The following is a 26,425-nucleotide window of genomic DNA, read 5'->3' on the forward strand; positions in this document are numbered from 1 at the left end:
ATTAGAGCTTTGACTCAGATATGTTTTTCCCAGTTACAAAAATACAAGCTCATGTTGCTACAGGCGGACACTCCACATAATATTGTAAGCTCTTCAACGTTTAAAAATTAATAGCAACACTCTACTATCGTTTTTTTTATTATTTTAGTTTATTGATCTTAAACAAAGAGAAAACATACTGCACATAATGATACAAATCCATAGTCTGGAAAAAAATATCTATCGCAGTGTACATCATAACATTCAACGGAAAAAAAACAAAGAAAAGAAAAAAAAAGAAAACCACAAATGCACCACAGCAGTGTGCGCAAAAGAAAAATAATTAGGCGATAGACACAGCAACAGCCCACAAATACATTAGTCATTACATCAAATTGTTTACTTGATAAATCACAGTTTTGAGCATTGTCCCATCAGCTAATCTTAACTAACAAGATGGGTTACCAGTTCAGCCGGCAGGTTGATCAGTAGTCGACAAATTTTCCCCGCAACATATGTTTGCTACAATCCCCCATAAAAGGTTAGGCCGACTCTGGGGAGGAAGCAGCTCACTATACATTTCGGTCTGAATATTGCAATACGGCATGTCGTGGGACCACTCCTGTAGTGTGGGAGAGGGGTCACGTGCCCAACGCATTGCTACCCTTAGTTTTGGAATCAATAAACCCATATCAACCAGTCTCAGAATATCTTTCTTTAGTTGCTTAGTACAACCTAATAGTGCGATCAAAGGCTTTGGGGGCATAGATGTTTCCATGATAGCAATCAGTTCCCGGAATACTTTTTTCCAAAATTTGGCCACTGCCAGGCCACATGCAGGAAATCTGCCGTTCGCTCTTTACACCTGTCACACTCATCTGTCTCTCTCAATCCATAACGAAATAGCTGGACAGTAGTGTAATGGATCCTTTGTAGATATTTAAAATGAATTAGCTGATGCCGACCATTTAGGGAAACACCATGTGTTGCAGCACAGCAGTAGACCCAGGTGTCGTCATCTATAACCATATCTAGATCAGTCTGCCACTCCAAACGTGCCTTAGTGTAGAAATTCTTACGATGGTTTTGCACTATTCCATAGACATTTGAGACTAATCTATGAGGAGACTTCGATTTCAACAATAATGTGAAGAGCGCCACCTCAGGTGGCTCCTCCATGTCATTTCCAAGAAGCTCGCGCAATGCATGTCGCACCCTGTGATATTGGAATTGTATCAAGAGGGTGGCATCCTGACCTACAGTGGCTACCTCGGCCCAACGTATGAACCCTATCATCCAGGAAGAGGTCTCCAGCCTCGGTAATGCTGATGGTGGTCAAAGCTTTAAGTACCGCACGATCACCACACAGAGACAGCCATGAGCACCACTCCAGCGGGGCTACTGGTTAATACAATATATTGCTAGCTTGCCTTTTCAGCAGATCATGCCATGCATGTACCGTGGAGTTAATAGAGTCTAGAACACCTGTGCGACGATCGGGAGAGTGAAATAACCATGTCGGAAGAGCAGCGGGGGAGACAGCTACTTTTTCTATATGTAGGTGCGGATCGTCCAATTGTTGATGAACCCAATGGAATCCATGGCTACTCTGTGCCACTCTGCAATAGAGATCCATATCTGGGGTGCCAAATCCCTCTAAGCTGTAAGGGAGAGTAAGCACCTTCCACTGTACCCGTGGCTGCTTCCCCGCCCAAGCCAACTTCGTCAGTATGGAAGTGATTGATTTAAAAAAATGGGCTGGGAGGACGATGGGCATATTTAAAAATAGAAACAGGAACCTTGGAAGGACACCATTTTCATCAGTGATATTCGCCCCAACAAAGAGAGAGGTAGCCGTATCCAAAGTTCCACATCTTCTTCAAGTTTAGAAACTACCTTGCCATAATTTTCCCTGAATATTATCTCTGGATTGGAGTGGATCTGGATGCCTAGGTAACGTACGGGATCAGTAGTCCAAGACAGTGGGAAGTCCATTTCAGGAGGGGTAGTGCAACTGGTCAAAGGAAATATTATCGACTTAGTCCAGTTTATTTTAAGACCATAGAGCTCACCAAATCTCACCACCTCTCTGAGAACCGGGGACAGATTATCCTCTGGGTTTCTAATGTATAGTAAGGTATCATCTGCATAGGATGACACTATTAGATTATAATCGGGAAAACGGATGCCATGGAAACAATGACATTGTTGTTAACAGTTGACTATCTACCAAAGTCAAGAACCCTTGAATCTGGGCCTATTGTCTATAACTTTAGAAAACTGGTGTGGCACTCAGCAAAACAAATGGAGATCTTGGCCTTCCTGGTATCCACAATAGAATCAGTATTAAGGGCCTGATTACGATGGCGGGGAAACCCCCACTGACATGCTGCCAGCAGCATGCGCAGCAATACAAAATATAGGCATTGTGACCGCTGTGGTGGTGGTCGTTTTGTAATGCCTTTGTCGGAACCGCCAACAGACTGTCGGGAGGTCCCATTTCCGATACTGCCAGCCGTCGTAATCAGCCCCTTAGTGAGTGCTGACATGGGAAACCTATGGTGAAAATGTGGCCCTGTTTCTGTTCCTCATTAGTAGATCGTTTTTGGGTAAAAACAATACCAGGGGAAACCCTATCAGGGTAGCAAAAACCAGGTAGTACTCGCACAGGTTACATCTCCAAAAGATGGCACTTAACAAAGACTCACAGGCTATTTACAAACAACCAAATAGTGTTTTTAAATTCTCAAAACTGTTCTCACTAAAACACTTGAGAAGACTATATAAATAATTAGACATGGAACAGAAAAAGGGCACACCTTGAAGAAATATGGACAAAACTGCATTACTCCAGCAAAATCAACAGCTTGAAAACAAAAACATTCTGGGAAACAATTAATTTTCTTGAACATGGTAACAGGAGAACTAATAGTGACGATATTCCTGAATCAGGTTGGGTGTCCTTTATTTTTAAACTGTACGGGGCATCTTTAGTAAATGACTCAAGTATTAACATCTAACAGTATATGCCAGTCCCGCTAAACAACATAGGTAGTGGGAACAGTGGAAATAAATATTCCTACAAAGAACAACCATTACTAATTGAGTCATTACAGGAGGAAACGGTAAAAATGGCCATAAGTAGGATTGGATCAAATGAGGCGCCAGGCCCCAGTGGAATTCCCAATGTTGTTTTTAAAGCTAAAATAGATCTGTAGTCATATATTTTAACACCATTATTCAAAGACGTTGTAAAATCCTAATTGGCTTATTATCGGCTAATCGCCCTAATGGATGTGGAGACAAAAATCTTTGCGACATGTCTACTTAAGGACTTGGAAGAATGGGCCACAACAAGAAAAATTATACAGATTTTCCAAACTGGATTCTGTAGGGGACAGTCAACAATTGTGAAGTTGTGGACGCCCCCGATGATGGCGGAGAGAGCAAAGCATATAAACATAAGCTATATATTTGTTTTGTAGACCTCAAAGCTGCCTTTGACTCTGTTCCCCGCAACTTACTTTGGGCAAATTTATCAGAATGGAGTGTAACCAAACAACTGTTAGATGTGATCATATTTATTATACTCAAATACGTGGGTCCAGCTAAAACTGAGGGATGGCAGATGCACCACTCACCGCCTTGAAACCCATAGTGGTCTCAAAGAAGGATGCATATTAGCCCCATGTCTTTTTATGCGTTTTATGGTCGATCTACTGCGCCATCTGCAAAACGTCAATGCTCACTCTCCAAACTTTGCAGGTTATAATATGAAATATTTACAGTTTGCTGACAACACTATATTGCTTAGCCACACTGCCATAAGTTTACAAAAACTGATTGAGTCATTTAATAATTATATTTTAGGCAATGGTCTGCAAATGATGACAAAAAAACATTAATCATGACAATAGGTTCGACCAAATCAAATATGAGAGCATGGAAAAAGTATCTAGGAATCACGTTTGATGATAGAGTGTCTTTTAAACATCATTTTACTATCATAAAGGTCAAAGCCACCTCACTTTCTTTTGCTTTTAGAACATTGTGAGATAAGCTGTTATGTCCTAGTTATGAGCATTGACTTAAGGTAATGAAGACAAAATTGATTCTCTCTCTAGCTTATGGTTCAGTAATTTTTCGATGTAAAGACCCCAAAATCCTTGATAATCTACAAATAAAAGTTTTCAAATCAATCTTTAGGGTATTGAGAAACACCTGACATACCAACGTCAGATTGGAATTTGACCTGAAAAACCAAAGCATGTAGAGGCAATCTGTGTTTTAAAAAAATGCTTATAATCGTTTTTTTTAATCTGACCCAGGCACTCTTGCAAATCAGTGCTGACAGGAAGTAACAAAATATGAGTATGTAATTGCTTGGAGATCTTACCTAAAAGAGAGTCTAAACACTTTCAAGCCCCTGCCTTTTGAACATATGGATAGAAATAAAACTACTTTTAAACAGATATTAAATCAATCAGCAAATTTCTTATCGTCTATATTGGATAAGAAAAAGATTGCAAAAAAAGCATACTTGGTCGGTCATTAATTAATTCAATAAAATTAAGCCCCAACCAAGTTTAATCTCCTATTTAAAACAGTTTTTAAGGGCTACATTTCTCATGATAACATTTGACCATTATCCTGCAAAGGATGGAATTCCAAGATGGTTACAAAATTGCTTAACATATAGGGGTCGATTCCGATCCTGGATAAACCGGGTACGAACCGTCGGACGGAGCGTTTTCTCCGTCCGACCCGTACCCGGTAGAAATACCTTACAAACATGCAAGTACGATTCGCACGCAAACACCATTTGCGTACGAATCGTAAGAAACACCGACCCAACAAAAAAATACCCACAATTCTGATCCGTGACACCGTGGACGTGACGTCCGGACCGAGTCAGGCAGCGTTTCACGAACCAGCAAGTACGATTCGTCCTGACGTCACTCCGCACGGACAATATTTTACGGGAGCCAAAAACTGCCGGGAAATCAGGACGATGCGCACAAGGAGCACCTGTACGCGACGGACAGCCATGGACCCCAACCTACGTGTCATCCCGGCCCTCATTGCAGTCCACCTGGTGTACAGGAATTGACGCAGACGCCGCAGAAGGTCAGAACAACACCCAGGGGCAAAGGGGAGGGGGGCAGGGTCAGGAAACATAACCCCCACCCAAGTCCAAAATCAAACATGCCCTGTACATACCTGACCCCCAGGGCCTGGTCACTTCGGGGATGGGGGCGTCTCCACCAAGGCCTGTGTCCGCCACAACGGAAGTCAACATGGACGCGAACCGGCTACACAACAATTGTGGGACGCACCGGACCCACACCTTAAGAGCGTGGGTAAGGGTCGTACCACGCCCACCCCTACGTCACCCCAACAATGGCGGTACGGCCCTTACCCACGTCCCAAAGGCATGGGTACGGGCCGTACCGCCATTCTTGGGGTGACGTAGGGGTGGGCATGGTACGACCCGTACCCATGTCCTAAAGGCATGGGTACGGGCCGTACCGCCATTCTTGGGGTGGCGTAGGGGTGGGCGTGGTACGACCCGTACCCACGTCCTAAAGGCATGGGTATGGTGCGTACCCCTACGGCACCCCAACAATGGGGGTACGGCCCGTACCCACGCCCCCAGTGCGTGGATGGTGGTACAGCCCATACCCACACCCCAGAGCGTGGGTACGGCCCATACCACGCGTACCCCTACGTCACCGCCACAATGGTGGTACGGCCCGTACCCACGTCCCACAGGCATGGGTACGGCCCGTACCACCATTGCAGTGGTGACATAGGGGTGGGCGTGGTACGACCCATACCCATGTCCTAAAGGCATGGGTACGGTGCAAACCCCTACAACACCCCAACAATGGGGGTACGGCCCGTACCCACACCCCCAGAGCGTGAGTGGTGGTACGGCCCATACCCACGCCCCCAGAGCGTGGGCACGGCCCGTACCCCACGTACCCCTACATCACCGCCACAATGGTGGTACGGCCCGTACCCACGTTCCACAGGCATGGGTACGGCCTGTACCACCATTGCAGTGGTGACGTAGGGGTGGGCGTGGTACAACCCGTACCCACGTCCTAAAGGCATGGGTACGGTGCGTACCCCTATGGCACCCCAACAATGGGGGTACGGCCCATACCCACGCCCCTAGAGCGTGGTTACGGCCCGTACCACGCGTACCCCTACGTCACCCCAACAATGGGGGTATGACCCGTACCCATGCCTCAAGGACGTGGGTACGGCTTGTACCAGGCGTACCCCTACATCACCACTGCAATGGTGGTACGGGCCGTACCCAGGTCGTAGGAAGTGGGTACGGGTCATACCACGCCAGTGGACAGACACATAGGGGTGTGTGGGTATCAGCCCCAGCAATGCCCAGACATAGGAGGGGTGGGTGCCTATCACTCCCAGCAGTGCCCAGACATAGGAGGGGTGGGTGCAGAGTCCCCCCAGCAGTGCCCAGACATAGGAGGGGTGGGTGCCTATCACTCCCAGCAGTGCCCAGACATAGGAGGGGCGGGTGCCTATCACTCCCAGCAATGCCCAGACATAGGAGGGGTGGGTGCAGAGTCCCCCCAGTAGTGCTCAGACATAGGAGGGGTGGGTGCCTATCACTCCCAGCAGTGCCCAGACATAGGAGGGGTGGGTGCAGAGTCCCCCCAGCAGTGCCCAGACATAGGAGGGGTGGGTGCCTATCACTCCCAGCAGTGCCAAGACATAGGAGGGATGGTTGTAGAGTCCCCCCAGCAGTGCCCAGACATAGGAGGGGTGGGTGCAGAGTCCCCCCAGCAGTGCCCAGACATAGGAGGGGTGGGTACCTATCACTCCCAGCAGTGCCCAGACATATGAGGGGTGGGTGCAGAGTCGCCCCAGCAGTGCCCAGACATAGGAGGGGTGGGTGCCTATCACTCCCAGCAGTGCCCAGACATAGGAGGAGTGGGTGCCTATCACTCCCAGCAGTGCCCAGACATATGAGAGGTGGGTGCAGAGTCCCCCCAGCAGTGCCCAGACATAGGAGGGGTGGGTGCAGAGTCCCCCCAGCAGTGCCCAGATATAGGAGGGGTGGGTGCCTATCACTCCCAGCAGTGCCTAGACATAGGAGGGGTGGGTGCCGAGTCCCCCCAGCAGTGCCCAGACATAGGAGGGGTGGGTGCAGAGTCCCCCCAGCAGTGCCCAGACATAGGAGGGGTGGGTGCCTATCACTCCCAGCAGTGCCCAGACATAGGAGGGGTGGGTGCCTATCACTCCCAGCAGTGCCCAGACATAGGAGGGGTGGGTGCCTATAACTCCCAGCAGTGCCCAGACATAGGAGGGGTGGGTGCAGAGTCCCCCCAGCAGTGCCCAGACATAGAAGGGGTGGGTGCAGAGTCCCCCCAGCAGTGCCCAGACATAATAGGGGTGGATTCCTATCACTCCCAGCAGTGCCCAGACATAGGAGGGGTGGGTGCAGAGTCCCTCCAGCAGTGCCCAGACATAGGAGGGGTGGGTGCCTATCACTCCCAGCAGTGCCCAGACATATGTCACATGCATACCCACCCCTGGTGCTAGCAGCACAATACACACAATGAGAGCATGCAACAAGACTGTATACTCATGTGCCACCCTACTAAACTAAGAGACCCAAAGGGAACACACGCTGTCACGCACATTCCAGGACTGATAGGAATGTACAGGTGCTGGGGCAGCCAACAAGTTGTTGCCTACTATGGAAGGAAAAGGGTGGAGTACCCACAGATACAATGCCCACAATTGTCAGTCAGGTGACCAAAGACCCTGCAGAACACGCAACACATGTGTGCGAGGCTGGGAGTACACACATGCATAGGGCGTAAAAGGGAACATGTCCACATGAAGTCATGTCAATATACTCCATACACTAGAACAGTGACCACCAAGGATGCCACAAATGATGCAGGTGGAGACATTGCTGAGCAGGCATGGCCAAAGTTGAAGGGATCCATCACACACCCAGGATATGTAGACACAGCTCAGCACAACAATTGGGAAACAGCCTGCAGGAAGATGTCAGGGTCCACAGAGGAAGGAACACACCTTGGGACAATATCACCATAGAGTAAGAGCACACATGACCAAAGATTATTTGCAGAGCCCTTGTGATGGCACACAGATACCAGGGTCCACCCCATGAGCAGCACACTACAACATATCCCAGACACCTAACACATTATCACCACCACAAATCATGGAGCAGCACCACCAACAGCAAGTCCAGGAAAGCATTATTGTGTAAAAGAAAAACAAAATGCTTTATTCAGCAGAAAATAATATTTGCTAAATGAATGCCATGTGAAAAGTCCTGGTGGGGGACACATGTCCATTTCATCCACAGAAGGGGGGGCATCATGTGGGGGGGAAGGACCAGGCACCGCAGGGACAGGAGGGGCAAGGGTAGGTGTTGTGGGTGCAGGGAGGGACGACTCCACCACAGGGGGTGGGGCAGCACCAAAGGTGGTTGTGAGGATGGCGCTGCATACGATGGCAAGGTCTACTAGCGTCTCCCCTGCACCCGAAGGAACCACAGGCCCCAAGGAGGGGGGGGGGTTCAGAGGGATGGGTTGCAGCGCTCCTGGGGGAGGGTGTGGACAGGGGGGGGACTCAACTACCCTGGCCGGGCACTGCCTCCAACGCTTGCGGGGTGGTGCCACACTGGGGCTGAGGGACACACTGGCCACGAGGGACTCCTTCTCTGACAGTTGGCCAGGAGAGCTAAGGGGAGTAGTTTTGGAGGAAGTGGGTTTTGAGGAATGTGGACTCCCACTCTGGCTGCGTGGCTGCCGTTTGCCCCCGACCCAGTGGGTGTGCCTACTTTCCCCTGTGTGTGCATGACTGGAGGAGTGCGCTTTGCCTTCCATGGTGGTGTGCTGCCTGTGTCTGGTGGGGTGCGTGCATGGTGACGTCTGGGTGTGTGTGGGACAGGCATGGGAGTAGGAAGTGTGGATGGTGCAGGGGTAGGGGGGACGGAGCGCTGCTGGAAATCCACTGCTGCAGTCAGTGTGGAGTCTATGGACTTCAGCAACATTCGTTGATCAGACATCGCTGCTGACATGGCCTCCATGTATGACTGCATCTGTGTTAGCAGTGTGGTGTGGCCATGGAGGACATGGAGGACAGTAAGCATCGATGCCTGACCAACCTGCAACTGCCGCAGAATGTCCACAGACTCGGCATTGACGGCAGCAGGGGAGACAGGGGCAGGGGGTGCGGTGCCTGGCATGAAGGTGACCTGTTGGCACCTAGCACGGTGGGAAGGACCCGAGCAGGTGGGAGGCGGGTGATGGGAATTGAAGGGGCGGCGACAGATGGAGTGCTGCTCTCACCTCTGGTAGCAGCGTCCGCCCTCTCAGGGAGCTCAGCCTCGGACCCGTCAGCGTCATAGTCGGTGGTGGGACTGGACAGGTCCTCCGCCATACTCCCCTCCGCCTCCGTGCCACTCGCTGAGCCAGACACGCCGGCACTGGTGGCACAGCTGCTGGATCCCTCCTCAATTTCCGTGCCAGTGTCTCCCTCGGTTTCCCCCGACGATGCTGTGCGCAAGGTGAAGAGACAGGAAATAATCAGACACCTGTATACATATGACACATGATTCAAAACTACATAGGTCACAGTGCATAGCATGAAAAGCAACATGAGTAACATCTACAATACTACGCACATATGTAGGCCCTGCACCACACAGTTGGTTGACCCACCATGCCACTGAGAAACAATGGAGAGCATGACACAACAGCAAAGAACTTGAAATCTAACTAGACTGAGGAGCTAGACTCTGGGGACAGTCGAGTACAGCATCTGGACCACACACCTTAGGTAAAAAAGGGATGAGCAGGATCCATGTCTTGTAGCTTTTGGCACATGCTGCTTAGCAAATACATTTAACCCTGCCCAACATGACTGGGTCACTGCATGTTAGTGTATGGTCAGACAATCATCACACACAGGCCAGACCTGGCAAGAACACATACGGTTTGGACATGTAGGCCTTTCCTGCACAAACCCCCCCTTGCTGAGACAATGTGAGTGACACAGAGGAAGTACTTACACCTCTTACTCAGGGATTACTAAAATGCCCTTCAATAAATCCTGAATGTACACAAACTAACCCTTGTGCGCACGTCCACACATAAAATTGACAAACAACCATCATCAGATAGTTGTCCCAAAACACACTGGCACCGGCCACTGTGAGTATGCACAAGCCAAATGGGGTCACCCTGTACAGTGGACACATGTAGCACACTTTACGTATATACACATTAGGCCAGGGTACAATGCCACAGAGCCCAACCTATGCTGAAGACACAGTGAATATCCACATTGTACGCCATAGTGGTACGGACCCTACACACGCGGGTATGGACCGTATCACCATGGCGTACGCCTAGGGCTGCACAACCATGGTGGTACGGACCCTACACACGCGGGTACGGACCGTATCACCATGGTGTACACCTAGGGCTGCACAACCATGGTGGTACGGACCCTACACACGCGGGTACGGACCGTATCACCATGGCGTACGCCTAGGGCTGCACAACCATGGTGGTACGGACCCTACACATGCGTGTACGGAGCGTATCACCATGGCGTACGCCTAGGGCTGCACAACCATGGTGGTACGGACCCTACACACGCGGGTACGGACCGTATCACCATGGCGTACGCCTAGGGCTGCACGACCATGTTGGTACAGACCCTACACACGCGGGTACGGACCGTATCACAATGGCGTATGTTAGACCTGGCACCATTGGCGTGGGTCACCCTTCCATTTTTGTCTGTGCCTCAATGTGTTTTTGTGTTGGTGTTAGCTGCTCAGGGCACTGTGCCACTGCCATCCAGTGCCAAAGTGCAAGTGCTCCCTATGGTAAAATGTATTATGTGAATTGACTTCCACGTTTGGCTTATTTGGTTTACTATCAGTCCCTAGTAGAGTGCACCAGGGGTGCCAAGGGCTAGTATATCCAAATGCTGCTAGTGGGCTTGCAGCACTGGTTGTGCCACCCACCGAAGCAGCGGGGTAAAATGTGTCTAGGGTCTGCCACTGCAGAACCTGCGCGCAGTCTGGTACCGTCGCGCTGACTGAGCAAGTGTCCCCACTTGCCCGTCCCTAAACCTTCCCTTAACTACATGTTAGTCACCCCTCTGGTAGGCCCAAGCGCAGGGTGCATTGTAGGCATAAGGTAGGACATGCCCTGAGGTGTGTGGCATGTCTTAATAGTGAATTACAGCCATTTTCGTTTTTCACTATTGAAGGCTACCTGCTCTCCGTAGGCCAGAATGGGCTGCTGGGATCGCGACGCTGTGACCCCAGTGGACTCAGAGAGCATGGTAGAAAGTCATGTTTAGTATGCCTGAACTCGGGATAATAAAATACATCTTTTAGTAAAGGTTATTTTAATACCCTGGGTTTGCAAATGCTGCTTTTAGAAAGTTAGCCTTTGCGTGCCTGACCATCTCAGTCCGTGGGTGTGTGTTCTGCCTAGCAACAGTACAGGAGCAGGGCTGGGGGATTCCAGGAGACAGGTTGGCTGCCAGGTGGTGGGTAGAGAGAATACACCAGGATGGGTGGGAGGAGTGCACCCTGACTCTTGAATAGACCTGTGCTCTGCCACCACAAAGCCGGCGCCGCCCCCTGTGGAGCGGCTGATGTCTCTGCCCTGCTGCTGAAAGGAACAAGCCGAGTCACCACCACAGAGTGCTCCAAAACTGGACTGAGCCAGGCCCAGGCCCCCTGGCGCTAAAGAACAAAAGAATCCCTGTATAAAAGTAGGAGCCTGGCTCCTAAGAAATCAGATCCAGATTGAACCACGAAGGAACTCTGCCCGACTAGAAGGACCTGGAAGAAGCTGAAGGAGGAGTAACTTTCCCTGACCTGAGGGACTGGCCTGCAGTAGGTGCCTTGCTGAGGAAGGAGAGGAAAAGACTGAAAGAGACTTTGCACTTTGTTTTCAACTATCTCCAAAGGCTTGGAAGAAGAGCTTGCCCCCTGAACTGAACCCCAGGACCAGTGGGTTCACCGTGTCTCCGCTCGTCTGAGAACTCGAGCCGTGTGCTTTCTCCCGCCGGAGTGCTCTGCGCACCTTCGCATCCCACCCAGAAGCCTGGCCGCCTCCCCTCGCCGAGAGCCCCGCTCTACCTGAGTCGCTCTGGACCCATCTAGGCTGGCTGCCCCGCTTCCCTGTCACCTGCCTGCCACTGGAGCGTGCCTGGTGCCCTCTCGCCCTCCCGCCGGATTTCTAATTGGGAAGTGAAATCAAGCCTCGGACGGCCGCCCGTACGTCGTAACGTATTCGGCCGCCCCGCTTCACCTCCCAGTCTGAGTCTGACCGTGCCGCCCTCCGCAGTGACCTCCCGCACAGTCCGTGCCGGAGGCCCTGGGCCGCACCGGTCTACCAAGAGCCGCCCGCTGAATTCTTGATCCGGAAGACCCGCGAGGTGCAGAACATGCATCTCCCCCGAAGACTCGTCCAAGCACATCGCACGTTCCCAGGTACAGTGAACTCTCTATCGGACTCGGGGTCCGCAACGTTCTGATTTCCCCGTATCACTGTACCCCGGGTGCACTGCACATCATCGTGACTGGACCGACTCAACCGAGCCCTGTGAAGCGCTCGTGATCGAATAAGTTACCAAAGAAAAGAACAGTGCCTAATTATCATCTTGTGGCTTCCATTTCGCAACCGTTATTGATGGTCTTGTACATGCCTGCGTAACCAAGAATCTTTTATATAAAGCATCCGTATTTTTGATACAACTTACGCCTGGTGTCCATTTGTGGGGGATCGTTGTGGTTTACTGTGTGTGATCATAAATGCTTAACTGACTAGCGCCCTGAAGTTTAGCCCTGACTGCTCGCGCCACACTACCTATAGGGTGAGCAGGGGTTGTTCTGAAGGGATAATTCTCTCGCCCTGAATAGAAGAAGGGACCACTGCTTGTCACAAGTACCTACCTGTGCCAACCAGAGGTTCCCCATTCTAACATTGGTGGCAGCGGTGGGATTTCGAATTTGCAGTTATGATTTACATACAGTGAATTATTGATCACCACGTAGAGCAGACCTATAACGCAGCCACAGATTGATTGACAGTTGTTGCTAAAGAAGAATCTTCACCTTAAGAAACCATGCCTAGCTCAGTCGGTGGAGGCGGAGCGTCCTCTGTATTCTCTGGAGTGGATGACATCGATTGGGAGCCCGAGGCACTGAGGAAGTGCACAAATGATGTCCTGAAAGGATATCTCTCCAAGTACAGAATTAAGCAAAGTGGACTAACGACCAAGGATCAGTACGTGAAGGCGCTGAGAGCCTGGCACGAATCAAAGTTTCCAGAGAATGTACGAGAGGTGATACCCCCAGAAGGTGTTTTTGAGCCTAGCAGAGGCCTGTCGCCCGAGGAGATGGCCGACAGGAGTGCTGCACGAGCACATGAGGTGGAGATGGCAAAACTGCAAATGGAGATGGAAAGGCAAAAACTGGCCATGGAGCATGAGGTAAAAATGAGAGAGTTGGATCTCAAGGCCAGGAGTTTAGACAACTCACCCTCTGGTGGCAGCAATTCAACTGAGTCAAGGGTGCACATTCCTAAAGATGTAGTCAAAGAATATTATAAGCAGGATGATATTGGGCAGTGGTTCAGGGCCTATGAAGTAGCCATGTCCTCCCACCGGGTCCCTGGGAAGGATTGGGGAGCGGGGTTGTGGGGAAGGTTCCTGAGTGAGGGGCGGGACACACTGCTAGACCTCCCCTCTGATGTCCACACATCCTATCCACACATGAAGGAGGCTCTTATGACAAGGTATGGGTTAACTCCTGAATTGTACAGACAGAGATTTAGGGATTGCACCAAGAAACCTGGTACCACTTATGTAGAATATGTGACCTTTTTTTGCAGAGCGCTGGATGGTTGGGTGAAGGGTAGAAAAGTGAATGATTACCAAGGGCTGTTTGATTTAATTGCATGGGAGCACTTGTCGGATAATTGTTTTCCTGAGGTACGCCAGCACCTGATTGATAGCAAGCTGTCCAACCCGAGGAAGCTTGCTGGTAAACAGAGGGAGTTCTACAGAGGGCCCCAAAGTAATTCCCAAGGGAACCAAGGGAAAGGTTCTCAGCCACCCCCACCCCCGAAGCAGACCGGGGCCCCGACAGGTAACCCTGTTCAAAGAGGGCCCCTCAGATGTTACAAGTGTAACAACCTGGGGCACATTTCCGTGGATCCCAAGTGCCCCCTGTATGGTAAACCAGCACCCTCTGGTGCTCCACCCCCCAAGCAGGTGAATAGTGTAGCCTTGGGGAGGGAGATAGATGTCCAAGGGGCGGGGGATCCCGTACAGATGACCCTAGTCTCATTAGGAGACAGTGAGATGGTCGCTGAGGCCCAGCTGCCCCCAATACTCAAAAGTATGGGCAGTGGGTGACCATAAATGGCAAGAGGGTGGGGGCTCTTAGAGATACAGGAGCCAGTGTGACTGCTGTCAAGCAACACCTGGTGTCTCAAGAGCAGGTTGTCCCGCACGCATTCTGCCGTGTTGTCAACGCCGACAACACAGAGAGTCAGTGTCCAATGGCTCAGGTTCCCTTTGAGTGGGGGGGGGGGTCTCTGGTACTCTGCAAGTGGCTGTGAGAGAGGCCATGCCTGTTGATTGTCTCCTAGGTAACGATTTGGAGAGCTCCCCTTGGGAAAAGGTGGAGAAGACAACTCACCGGCGGATGGTGGGCTTGCCTGATTGGGCGTGCGTGACCACCCGGTCGATGGCAGCCGGTAGGGGTGTTGAAGGAACCCTGGAGCCTGAGGGAGAGGCCCAGGAACCGGCCTTAGAGAGAGGGCAAGGGAGGCACGGGAATCCGGCTCCTGAAGTTCCCACGGCCCAGGAGGAAGCAGACCTTGAGGGGGATGCCCTGGAGCCTACCGGGGAACAGATAGCCGAACTGGGGGACCTGCCTGAGCTGACCCATTGGCAGCAAGAAGGAGGCCCCACCAGGGAGGAATTCTGCAGGGAGCAGAAAGAGTGCCTCTCTCTAGAGGGTATGCGGCAGCAGGCTGCAGCCCAGGCCAATGGTGATCAGTCCGGAACTCACTTGATCTACTGGGAGAACGACCTCCTATACTCAGAGCCTAAGGTTGCTGAACCTGGGTCAGCCCGTACGCTGGTGGTACCCCAAAAGTTCAGAGCCTTCCTACTGGGGCTGGCTCACGACGTACCATTAGCAGGACATTTGGGGCAGGACAAGACCTTTGAAAGGCTTGTCACCCACTTTTATTGGCCCCAAATGCGCAGGAGTTCTGACACTCACTGCAGGACATGCCAGACTTGCCAGGCAAGTGGCAAGAGTGGAAGGAAGCTGAGAGCTCCACTCCAACCTTTCCCTGTGGTCAGTACCCCATTCCAGCGGGTGGGGATTGACATTGTGGGGCCACTGGACCCCAAGATAGCCATGGGCAACAGGTTTATCCTGGTCTTGGTGGACCATGCCACTCGGTACCCTGAAGCCATCCCTCTGAGGACAGTGACGGCCCCCGTGGTGGGACGGGCACTGATGGGAATTTTCTCACGAGTAGGATTCCCTCTAGAGGTGGTGTCTGACAGGGGGACCAACTTCATATCGAAATATATGAAGTCCCTTTGGCAAGAGTGTGGTGTGACCTACAAGTTCACCACCCCTTACCATCCCCAAGGAAACGGGTTGGTTGAGCGCTTCAACCGAACCCTGAAGGGCATGATTATGGGTCTCGAGGAACCCATGAGGCGTAAGTGGGACGTCCTCTTACCATGCCTTCTCTTTGCGTACCGCGAGGTGCCACAAAAGTCTCTAGGGTTCAGTCCCTTTGAGCTTTTGTACGGCCACCCAGTACGAGGACCTCTTAGTCTGGTCAAGGAAGGCTGGGAGCAATCTCCCAGGAAACCTCCCCAGAATGTACACAGTTACATGCTGGCTTTCCGGAACCAGACTAGGCGTTTCAGGCAACTTGCTGAGGCAAACCTGGAAGCCAGCCAGGAGGAAATGAAGCGGTGGTACGACCAGAACGCCACTCTTGTTGAACTTCAACCTGGCCAAAAAGTGTGGGTCCTGGCCCCTGCGGAGCCTTGTGCACTCCAGGACAAGCGGACCGGACCCTTTGAGATTGTGGAGCGCAAGAGTTCTGTCACCTACTTGGTGAACTTGTGGTCGCCTAGGAACCCCTTAAGGGTCCTACATGTCAATCGACTGAAGCCCCACTTGGAGAGGTCCGAAGTGGGCATGCTCTTGGCCACCGATGATGGGACGGAAGAGGAGTCCGAGCCTCTTCCTGACCTCTTGGTAGCCTCAGAGCGAGACGGGTCAGTGGATGGAGTTAACCTCTCACCCACCCTGACCCCTGAGCAACAGGGTGACTGTCGCCAGCTGCTGGGGCAGTTCCCTGACCTGTTCTCCCTGGTTCCTGGTATCACAAATTGGTGCGTCCATGATGTAGATACAGGAGACAGCTTACCTGTGAAGCACAAGGCCTACCGGGTAACTGACAGGGTCAGGGCCTGCATCAAAGAGGAGGTCTCAAAGATGCTTGCCCTAGGGGTGGTTGAGTCCTCCAGCAGTCCTTGGGCCAGCCCAGTGGTCTTGGTCCCAAAGGCTGCAGCGCCGGGTGCCACGCCCGAACTCCGGTTCTGTGTGGACTACCGAGGACTCAACTCAGTCACGAAGACTGACGCGCACCCCATCCCCAGAGCTGATGAGCTCATCGATCGGTTAGGGGCTGCACGGTACCTCAGCACGTTTGATTTAACGTCTGGGTACTGGCAGATCGCCTTAACTGATGGGGCCAAAGAGAGGTCCGCATTCTCTACACCAGATGGGCATTACCAGTTCCGGGTGATGCCCTTTGGGATGAAGAATGCCCCTGCCACCTTCCAGAGGTTGGTCAACTAGGTGTTGGCTGGGCTGACCGAGTTCAGCGCCGCCTACCTGGATGACATCGCAGTGTTCAGCGGCACATGGGAAGAACACCTGCAACATCTCTGGGAAGTGTTGATGGCGCTGCGCAAGGCAGGCCTCACGATCAAGGCAAGCAAGTGTCAGATCGGGCAGGGTTCAGTGGTGTACTTGGGACACCAAGTGGGGAGTGGCCAGGTGGCGCCCCTCCAACCCAAAGTTGAAACCATCCTGGCTTGGGAGCCCCCAAAGACCCAGACGGAGGTGAGGGCCGTTTTAGGACTCACAGGGTACTACAGGAGGTTTGTCAAGGGGTATGGCAGCATCGTTGCCCCCTTGACAGAGCTGACTTCGAAGAAGCAGCCCAGGAAAGTGATATGGACTGACACCTGTCAGAAAGCCTTCGACACCCTGAAAACTGCCATGTGCACGGCGCCCGTGCTCTTGGCACCTGACTTCTCCAAAGAGTTCCTGGTGCAGACGGATGCATCAGAGCATGGTGTAGGGGCTGTTCTCTCACAGATCACTGAGGAGGGCTTTGACCAACCCGTAGCCTTTATTAGCAGGAGGCTACTTCCCCGGGAACAAAGGTGGAGTGCGATAGAACGAGAAGCATTTGCTGTGGTCTGGGCCCTGAACAAGCTAAGACCCTACTTGTTTGGGTCTCACTTCCGGGTTCAGACCGACCACAGGCCCCTCAGATGGTTGATGCAAATGAGGGGTGAGAACCCAAAACTGTTGAGGTGGTCCATCTCCCTACAGGGTATGGACTTTACGGTGGAGCATCGCCCTGGCACAGATCACGCCAATGCTGACGGTCTGTCCAGGTTTTTCCGCCTTAGTGATGAAGAACTCCCTGGGGTAGGGTAGTTCTCCCCACTTTTCAGCTGGAGGGGACACGTGTTAGACCTGGCACCATTGGCGTGGGTCACCCTTCCATTTTTGTCTGTGCCTCAATGTGTTTTTGTGTTGGTGTTAGCTGCTCAGGGCACTGTGCCACTGCCATCCAGTGCCACAGTGCAAGTGCTCCCTATGGTAAAATGTATTATGTGAATTGACTTCCACGTTTGGTTTATTTGGTTTACTATCAGTCCCTAGTAGAGTGCACCAGGGGTGCCAAGGGCTCGTATATCCAAATGCTGCTAGTGGGCTTGCAGCACTGGTTGTGCCACCCACCGAAGCAGCGGGGTAAAATGTGTCTAGGGTCTGCCACTGCAGAACCTGCGCGCGGTCTGGTACCGTCGCGCTGACTGAGCAAGTGTCCCCACTTGCCCGTCCCTAAACCTTCCCTTAACTACATGTTAGTCACCCCTCTGGTAGACCCAAGCGCAGGGTGCATTGTAGGCATAAGGTAGGACATGCCCTGAGGTGTGTGGCATGTCTTAATAGTGAATTACAGCCATTTTCGTTTTTCACTATTGAAGGCTACCTGCTCTCCGTAGGCCAGAATGGGCTGCTGGGATCGCAACGCTGTGACCCCAGTGGACTCAGAGAGCATGGTAGAAAGTCATGTTTAGTATGAACTCGGGATAATAAAATACATATTTTAGTAAAGGTTATTTTAATACCCTGGGTTTGCAAATGCTGCTTTTAGAAAGTTAGCCTTTGCGTGCCTGACCATCTCAGTCCGCCTCTGCCGTGGGTGTGTGTTCTGCCTAGCAACAGTACAGGAGCAGGGCTGGGGGATTCCAGGAGACAGGTTGGCTGCCAGGTGGTGGGTAGAGAGATTACACCAGGATGGGTGGGAGGAGTACACCCTGACTCTTGAATAGACCTGTGCTCTGCCACCACAAAGCCGGCGCCGCCCCCTGTGGAGCGGCTGATGTCTCTGCCCTGCTGCTGAAAGGAACAAGCCGAGTCACCACCACAGAGTGCTCCAAAACTGGACTGAGCCAGGCCCAGGCCCCCTGGCGCTAAAGAACAAAAGAATCCCTGTATAAAAGTAGGAGCCTGGCTCCTAAGAAATCAGATCCAGATTGAACCACGAAGGAACTCTGCCCGACTAGAAGGACCTGGAAGAAGCTGAAGGAGGAGTAACTTTCCCTGACCTGAGGGACTGGCCTGCAGTAGGTGCCTTGCTGAGGAAGGAGAGGAAAAGACTGAAAGAGACTTTGCACTTTGTTTTCAACTATCTCCAAGGGCTTGGAAGAAGAGCTTGCCCCCTGAACTGAACCCCAGGACCAGTGGGTTCACCGTGTCTCCGCTCGTCTGAGAACTCGAGCCGTGTGCTTTCTCCCGCCGGAGTGCTCTGCGCACCTTCGCATCCCTCCTAGGGCCGTGACACCCAGAAGCCTGGCCGCCTCCCCTCGCCGAGAGCCCCGCTCTACCTGAGTCGCTCTGGACCCATCGAGGCTGGCCGCCCCGCTTCCCTGTCACCTGCCTGCCACTGGAGCGTGCCTGGTGCCCTCTCGCCCTCCCGCCGGATTTCTAATTGGGAAGTGAAATCAAGCCTCGGACGGCCGCCCGTACGTCGTAACGTATCCGGCCGCCCCGCTTCACCTCCCAGCCTGAGTCTGACCGTGCCGCCCTCCGCAGTGATCTCCCGCACAGTCCGTGCCGGAGGCCCTGGGCCGCACCGGTCTACCGAGAGCCGCCCGCTGAATTCTTGATCCGGAAGACCCGCGAGGTGCAGAACATGCATCTCCCCCGAAGACTCGTCCAAGCACATCGCACGTTCCCAGGTACAGTGAACTCTCTATCGGACTCGGGGTCCGCAACGTTCTGATTTCCCCGTATCACTGTACCCCGTGTGCACTGCGCATCATCGTGACTGGACCGACTCAACCGAGCCCTCTGAAGCGCTCGTGATCGAATAAGTTACCAAAGAAAAGAACAGTGCCTAATTATCATCTTGTGGCTTCCATTTCGCAACCGTTATTGATGGTCTTGTACATGCCTGCGTAACCAAGAATCTTTTATATAAAGCATCCGTATTTTTGATACAACTTACGCCTGTGTCCATTTGTGGGGGATCGTTGTGGTTTACTGTGTGTGATCAAAAATGCTTAACTGACTAGCGCCCTGAAGTTTAGCCCTGACTGCTCGCGCCACACTACCTATAGGGTGAGCAGGGGTTGTTCTGAAGGGGTAATTCTCTCGCCCTGAATAGAAGAAGGGACCACTGCTTGTCACAAGTACCTACCTGTGCCAACCAGAGGTTCCCCATTCTAACATTGGTGGCAGCGGTGGGATTTCGAATTTGCAGTTATGATTTACATACAGTGAATTATTGATCACCACGTAGAGCAGACCTATAACGCAGCCACAGATTGATTGACAGTTGTTGCTAAAGAAGAATCTTCACCTTAAGAAACCATGCCTAGCTCAGTCGGTGGAGGCGGAGCGTCCTCTGCATTCTCTGGAGTGGATGACATCGATTGGGAGCCCGAGGTACTGAGGAAGTGCACAAATGATGTCCTGAAAGGATATCTCTCCAAGTACAGAATTAAGCAAAGTGGACTAACGACCAAGGATCAGTACGTGAAGGCGCTGAGAGCCTGGCACGAATCAAAGTTTCCAGAGAATGTACGAGAGGTGATACCCCCAGAAGGTGTTTTTGAGCCTAGCAGAGGCCTGTCGCCCGAGGAGATGGCCGACAGGAGTGCTGCACGAGCACATGAGGTGGAGATGGCAAAACTGCAAATGGAGATGGAAAGGCAAAAACTGGCCATGGAGCATGAGGTAAAAATGAGGGAGTTGGATCTCAAGGCCAGGAGTTTAGACAACTCACCCTCTGGTGGCAGCAATTCAACAGAGTCAAGGGTGCACATTCCTAAAGATGTAGTCAAAGAATATTATAAGCAGGATGATATTGGGCAGTGGTTCAGGGCCTATGAAGTAGCCATGTCCTCCCACCGGGACCCTGGGAAGGATTGGGGAGCGGGGTTGTGGGGAAGGTTCCTGAGTGAGGGGCGGGACACACTGCTAGACCTCCCCTCTGATGTCCACACATCCTATCCACACATGAAGGAGGCTCTTATGACAAGGTATGGGTTAACTCCTGAATTGTACAGACAGAGATTTAGGGATTGCACCAAGAAACCTGGTACCACTTATGTAGAATATGTGACCTTTTTTTGCAGAGCGCTGGATGGTTGGGTGAAGGGTAGAAAAGTGAATGATTACCAAGGGCTGTTTGATTTAATTGCATGGGAGCACTTGTCGGATAATTGTTTTCCTGAGGTACGCCAGCACCTGATTGATAGCAAGCTGTCCAACCCGAGGAAGCTTGCTGGTAAACAGAGGGAGTTCTACAGAGGGCCCCAAAGTAATTCCCAAGGGAACCAAGGGAAAGGTTCTCAGCCACCCCCACCCCCGAAGCAGACCGGGGCCCCGACAGGTAACCCTGTTCAAAGAGGGCCCCTCAGATGTTACAAGTGTAACAACCTGGGGCACATTTCCGTGGATCCCAAGTGCCCCCTGTATGGTAAACCAGCACCCTCTGGTGCTCCACCCCCCAAGCAGGTGAATAGTGTAGCCTTGGGGAGGGAGATAGATGTCCAAGGGGCGGGGGATCCCGTACAGATGACCCTAGTCTCATTAGGAGACAGTGAGATGGTCGCTGAGGCCCAGCTGCCCCCAATACTCAAAAGTATGGGCAGTGGGTGACCATAAATGGCAAGAGGGTGGGGGCTCTTAGAGATACAGGAGCCAGTGTGACTGCTGTCAAGCAACACCTGGTGTCTCAAGAGCAGGTTGTCCCGCACGCATTCTGCCGTGTTGTCAACGCCGACAACACAGAGAGTCAGTGTCCAATGGCTCAGGTTCCCTTTGAGTGGGGGGGGGGGTCTCTGGTACTCTGCAAGTGGCTGTGAGAGAGGCCATGCCTGTTGATTGTCTCCTAGGTAACGATTTGGAGAGCTCCCCTTGGGAAAAGGTGGAGAAGACAACTCACCGGCGGATGGTGGGCTTGCCTGATTGGGCGTGCGTGACCACCCGGTCGATGGCAGCCGGTAGGGGTGTTGAAGGAACCCTGGAGCCTGAGGGAGAGGCCCAGGAACCGGCCTTAGAGAGAGGGCAAGGGAGGCACGGGAATCCGGCTCCTGAAGTTCCCACGGCCCAGGAGGAAGCAGACCTTGAGGGGGATGCCCTGGAGCCTACCGGGGAACAGATAGCCGAACTGGGGGACCTGCCTGAGCTGACCCATTGGCAGCAAGAAGGAGGCCCCACCAGGGAGGAATTCTGCAGGGAGCAGAAAGAGTGCCTCTCTCTAGAGGGTATGCGGCAGCAGGCTGCAGCCCAGGCCAATGGTGATCAGTCCGGAACTCACTTGATCTACTGGGAGAACGACCTCCTATACTCAGAGCCTAAGGTTGCTGAACCTGGGTCAGCCCGTACGCTGGTGGTACCCCAAAAGTTCAGAGCCTTCCTACTGGGGCTGGCTCACGACGTACCATTAGCAGGACATTTGGGGCAGGACAAGACCTTTGAAAGGCTTGTCACCCACTTTTATTGGCCCCAAATGCGCAGGAGTTCTGACACTCACTGCAGGACATGCCAGACTTGCCAGGCAAGTGGCAAGAGTGGAAGGAAGCTGAGAGCTCCACTCCAACCTTTCCCTGTGGTCAGTACCCCATTCCAGCGGGTGGGGATTGACATTGTGGGGCCACTGGACCCCAAGATAGCCATGGGCAACAGGTTTATCCTGGTCTTGGTGGACCATGCCACCCGGTACCCTGAAGCCATCCCTCTGAGGACAGTGACGGCCCCCGTGGTGGGACGGGCACTGATGGGAATTTTCTCACGAGTAGGATTCCCTCTAGAGGTGGTGTCTGACAGGGGGACCAACTTCATATCGAAATATATGAAGTCCCTTTGGCAAGAGTGTGGTGTGACCTACAAGTTCACCACCCCTTACCATCCCCAAGGAAACGGGTTGGTTGAGCGCTTCAACCGAACCCTGAAGGGCATGATTATGGGTCTCGAGGAACCCATGAGGCGTAAGTGGGACGTCCTCTTACCATGCCTTCTCTTTGCGTACCGCGAGGTGCCACAAAAGTCTCTAGGGTTCAGTCCCTTTGAGCTTTTGTACGGCCACCCAGTACGAGGACCTCTTAGTCTGGTCAAGGAAGGCTGGGAGCAATCTCCCAGGAAACCTCCCTAGAATGTACACAGTTACATGCTGGCTTTCCGGAACCAGACTAGGCGTTTCAGGCAACTTGCTGAGGCAAACCTGGAAGCCAGCCAGGAGGAAATGAAGCGGTGGTACGACCAGAACGCCACTCTTGTTGAACTTCAACCTGGCCAAAAAGTGTGGGTCCTGGCCCCTGCGGAGCCTTGTGCACTCCAGGACAAGCGGACCGGACCCTTTGAGATTGTGGAGCGCAAGAGTTCTGTCACCTACTTGGTGAACTTGCGGTCGCCTAGGAACCCCTTAAGGGTCCTACATGTCAATCGACTGAAGCCCCACTTGGAGAGGTCCGAAGTGGGCATGCTCTTGGCCACCGATGATGGGACGGAAGAGGAGTCCGAGCCTCTTCCTGACCTCTTGGTAGCCTCAGAGCGAGACGGGTCAGTGGATGGAGTTAACCTCTCACCCACCCTGACCCCTGAGCAACAGGGTGACTGTCGCCAGCTGCTGGGGCAGTTCCCTGACCTGTTCTCCCTGGTTCCTGGTATCACAAATTGGTGCGTCCATGATGTAGATACAGGAGACAGCTTACCTGTGAAGCACAAGGCCTACCGGGTAACTGACAGGGTCAGGGCCTGCATCAAAGAGGAGGTCTCAAAGATGCTTGCCCTAGGGGTGGTTGAGTCCTCCAGCAGTCCTTGGGCCAGCCCAGTGGTCTTGGTCCCAAAGGCTGCAGCGCCGGGTGCCACGCCCGAACTCCGGTTCTGTGTGGACTACCGAGGACTCAACTCAGTCACGAAGACTGACGCGCACCCCATCCCCAGAGCTGATGAGCTCATCGATCGGTTAGGGGCTGCACGGTACCTCAGCACGTTTGATTTAACGTCTGGGTACTGGCAGATCGCCTTAACTGATGGGGCCAAAGAGAGGTCCGCATTCTCTACACCAGATGGGCATTACCAGTTCCGGGTGATGCCCTTTGGGATGAAGAATGCCCCTGCCACCTTCCAGAGGTTGGTCAACTAGGTGTTGGCTGGGCTGACCGAGTTCAGCGCCGCCTACCTGGATGACATCGCAGTGTTCAGCGGCACATGGGAAGAACACCTGCAACATCTCTGGGAAGTGTTGATGGCGCTGCGCAAGGCAGGCCTCACGATCAAGGCAAGCAAGTGTCAGATCGGGCAGGGTTCAGTGGTGTACTTGGGACACCAAGTGGGGAGTGGCCAGGTGGCGCCCCTCCAACCCAAAGTTGAAACCATCCTGGCTTGGGAGCCCCCAAAGACCCAGACGGAGGTGAGGGCCGTTTTAGGACTCACAGGGTACTACAGGAGGTTTGTCAAGGGGTATGGCAGCATCGTTGCCCCCTTGACAGAGCTGACTTCGAAGAAGCAGCCCAGGAAAGTGATATGGACTGACACCTGTCAGAAAGCCTTCGACACCCTGAAAACTGCCATGTGCACGGCGCCCGTGCTCTTGGCACCTGACTTCTCCAAAGAGTTCCTGGTGCAGACGGATGCATCAGAGCATGGTGTAGGGGCTGTTCTCTCACAGATCACTGAGGAGGGCTTTGACCAACCCGTAGCCTTTATTAGCAGGAGGCTACTTCCCCGGGAACAAAGGTGGAGTGCGATAGAACGAGAAGCATTTGCTGTGGTCTGGGCCCTGAACAAGCTAAGACCCTACTTGTTTGGGTCTCACTTCCGGGTTCAGACCGACCACAGGCCCCTCAGATGGTTGATGCAAATGAGGGGTGAGAACCCAAAACTGTTGAGGTGGTCCATCTCCCTACAGGGTATGGACTTTACGGTGGAGCATCGCCCTGGCACAGATCACGCCAATGCTGACGGTCTGTCCAGGTTTTTCCGCCTTAGTGATGAAGAACTCCCTGGGGTAGGGTAGTTCTCCCCACTTTTCAGCTGGAGGGGACACGTGTTAGACCTGGCACCATTGGCGTGGGTCACCCTTCCATTTTTGTCTGTGCCTCAATGTGTTTTTGTGTTGGTGTTAGCTGCTCAGGGCACTGTGCCACTGCCATCCAGTGCCACAGTGCAAGTGCTCCCTATGGTAAAATGTATTATGTGAATTGACTTCCACGTTTGGTTTATTTGGTTTACTATCAGTCCCTAGTAGAGTGCACCAGGGGTGCCAAGGGCTCGTATATCCAAATGCTGCTAGTGGGCTTGCAGCACTGGTTGTGCCACCCACCGAAGCAGCGGGGTAAAATGTGTCTAGGGTCTGCCACTGCAGAACCTGCGCGCGGTCTGGTACCGTCGCGCTGACTGAGCAAGTGTCCCCACTTGCCCGTCCCTAAACCTTCCCTTAACTACATGTTAGTCACCCCTCTGGTAGACCCAAGCGCAGGGTGCATTGTAGGCATAAGGTAGGACATGCCCTGAGGTGTGTGGCATGTCTTAATAGTGAATTACAGCCATTTTCGTTTTTCACTATTGAAGGCTACCTGCTCTCCGTAGGCCAGAATGGGCTGCTGGGATCGCAACGCTGTGACCCCAGTGGACTCAGAGAGCATGGTAGAAAGTCATGTTTAGTATGAACTCGGGATAATAAAATACATATTTTAGTAAAGGTTATTTTAATACCCTGGGTTTGCAAATGCTGCTTTTAGAAAGTTAGCCTTTGCGTGCCTGACCATCTCAGTCCGCCTCTGCCGTGGGTGTGTGTTCTGCCTAGCAACAGTACAGGAGCAGGGCTGGGGGATTCCAGGAGACAGGTTGGCTGCCAGGTGGTGGGTAGAGAGATTACACCAGGATGGGTGGGAGGAGTACACCCTGACTCTTGAATAGACCTGTGCTCTGCCACCACAAAGCCGGCGCCGCCCCCTGTGGAGCGGCTGATGTCTCTGCCCTGCTGCTGAAAGGAACAAGCCGAGTCACCACCACAGAGTGCTCCAAAACTGGACTGAGCCAGGCCCAGGCCCCCTGGCGCTAAAGAACAAAAGAATCCCTGTATAAAAGTAGGAGCCTGGCTCCTAAGAAATCAGATCCAGATTGAACCACGAAGGAACTCTGCCCGACTAGAAGGACCTGGAAGAAGCTGAAGGAGGAGTAACTTTCCCTGACCTGAGGGACTGGCCTGCAGTAGGTGCCTTGCTGAGGAAGGAGAGGAAAAGACTGAAAGAGACTTTGCACTTTGTTTTCAACTATCTCCAAGGGCTTGGAAGAAGAGCTTGCCCCCTGAACTGAACCCCAGGACCAGTGGGTTCACCGTGTCTCCGCTCGTCTGAGAACTCGAGCCGTGTGCTTTCTCCCGCCGGAGTGCTCTGCGCACCTTCGCATCCCTCCTAGGGCCGTGACACCCAGAAGCCTGGCCGCCTCCCCTCGCCGAGAGCCCCGCTCTACCTGAGTCGCTCTGGACCCATCGAGGCTGGCCGCCCCGCTTCCCTGTCACCTGCCTGC

The sequence above is a fragment of the Triturus cristatus genome, chromosome 3_1 (assembly GCF_964204655.1).
Source record: "Triturus cristatus chromosome 3_1, aTriCri1.1, whole genome shotgun sequence".
Taxonomy (NCBI): domain Eukaryota; kingdom Metazoa; phylum Chordata; class Amphibia; order Caudata; family Salamandridae; genus Triturus; species Triturus cristatus.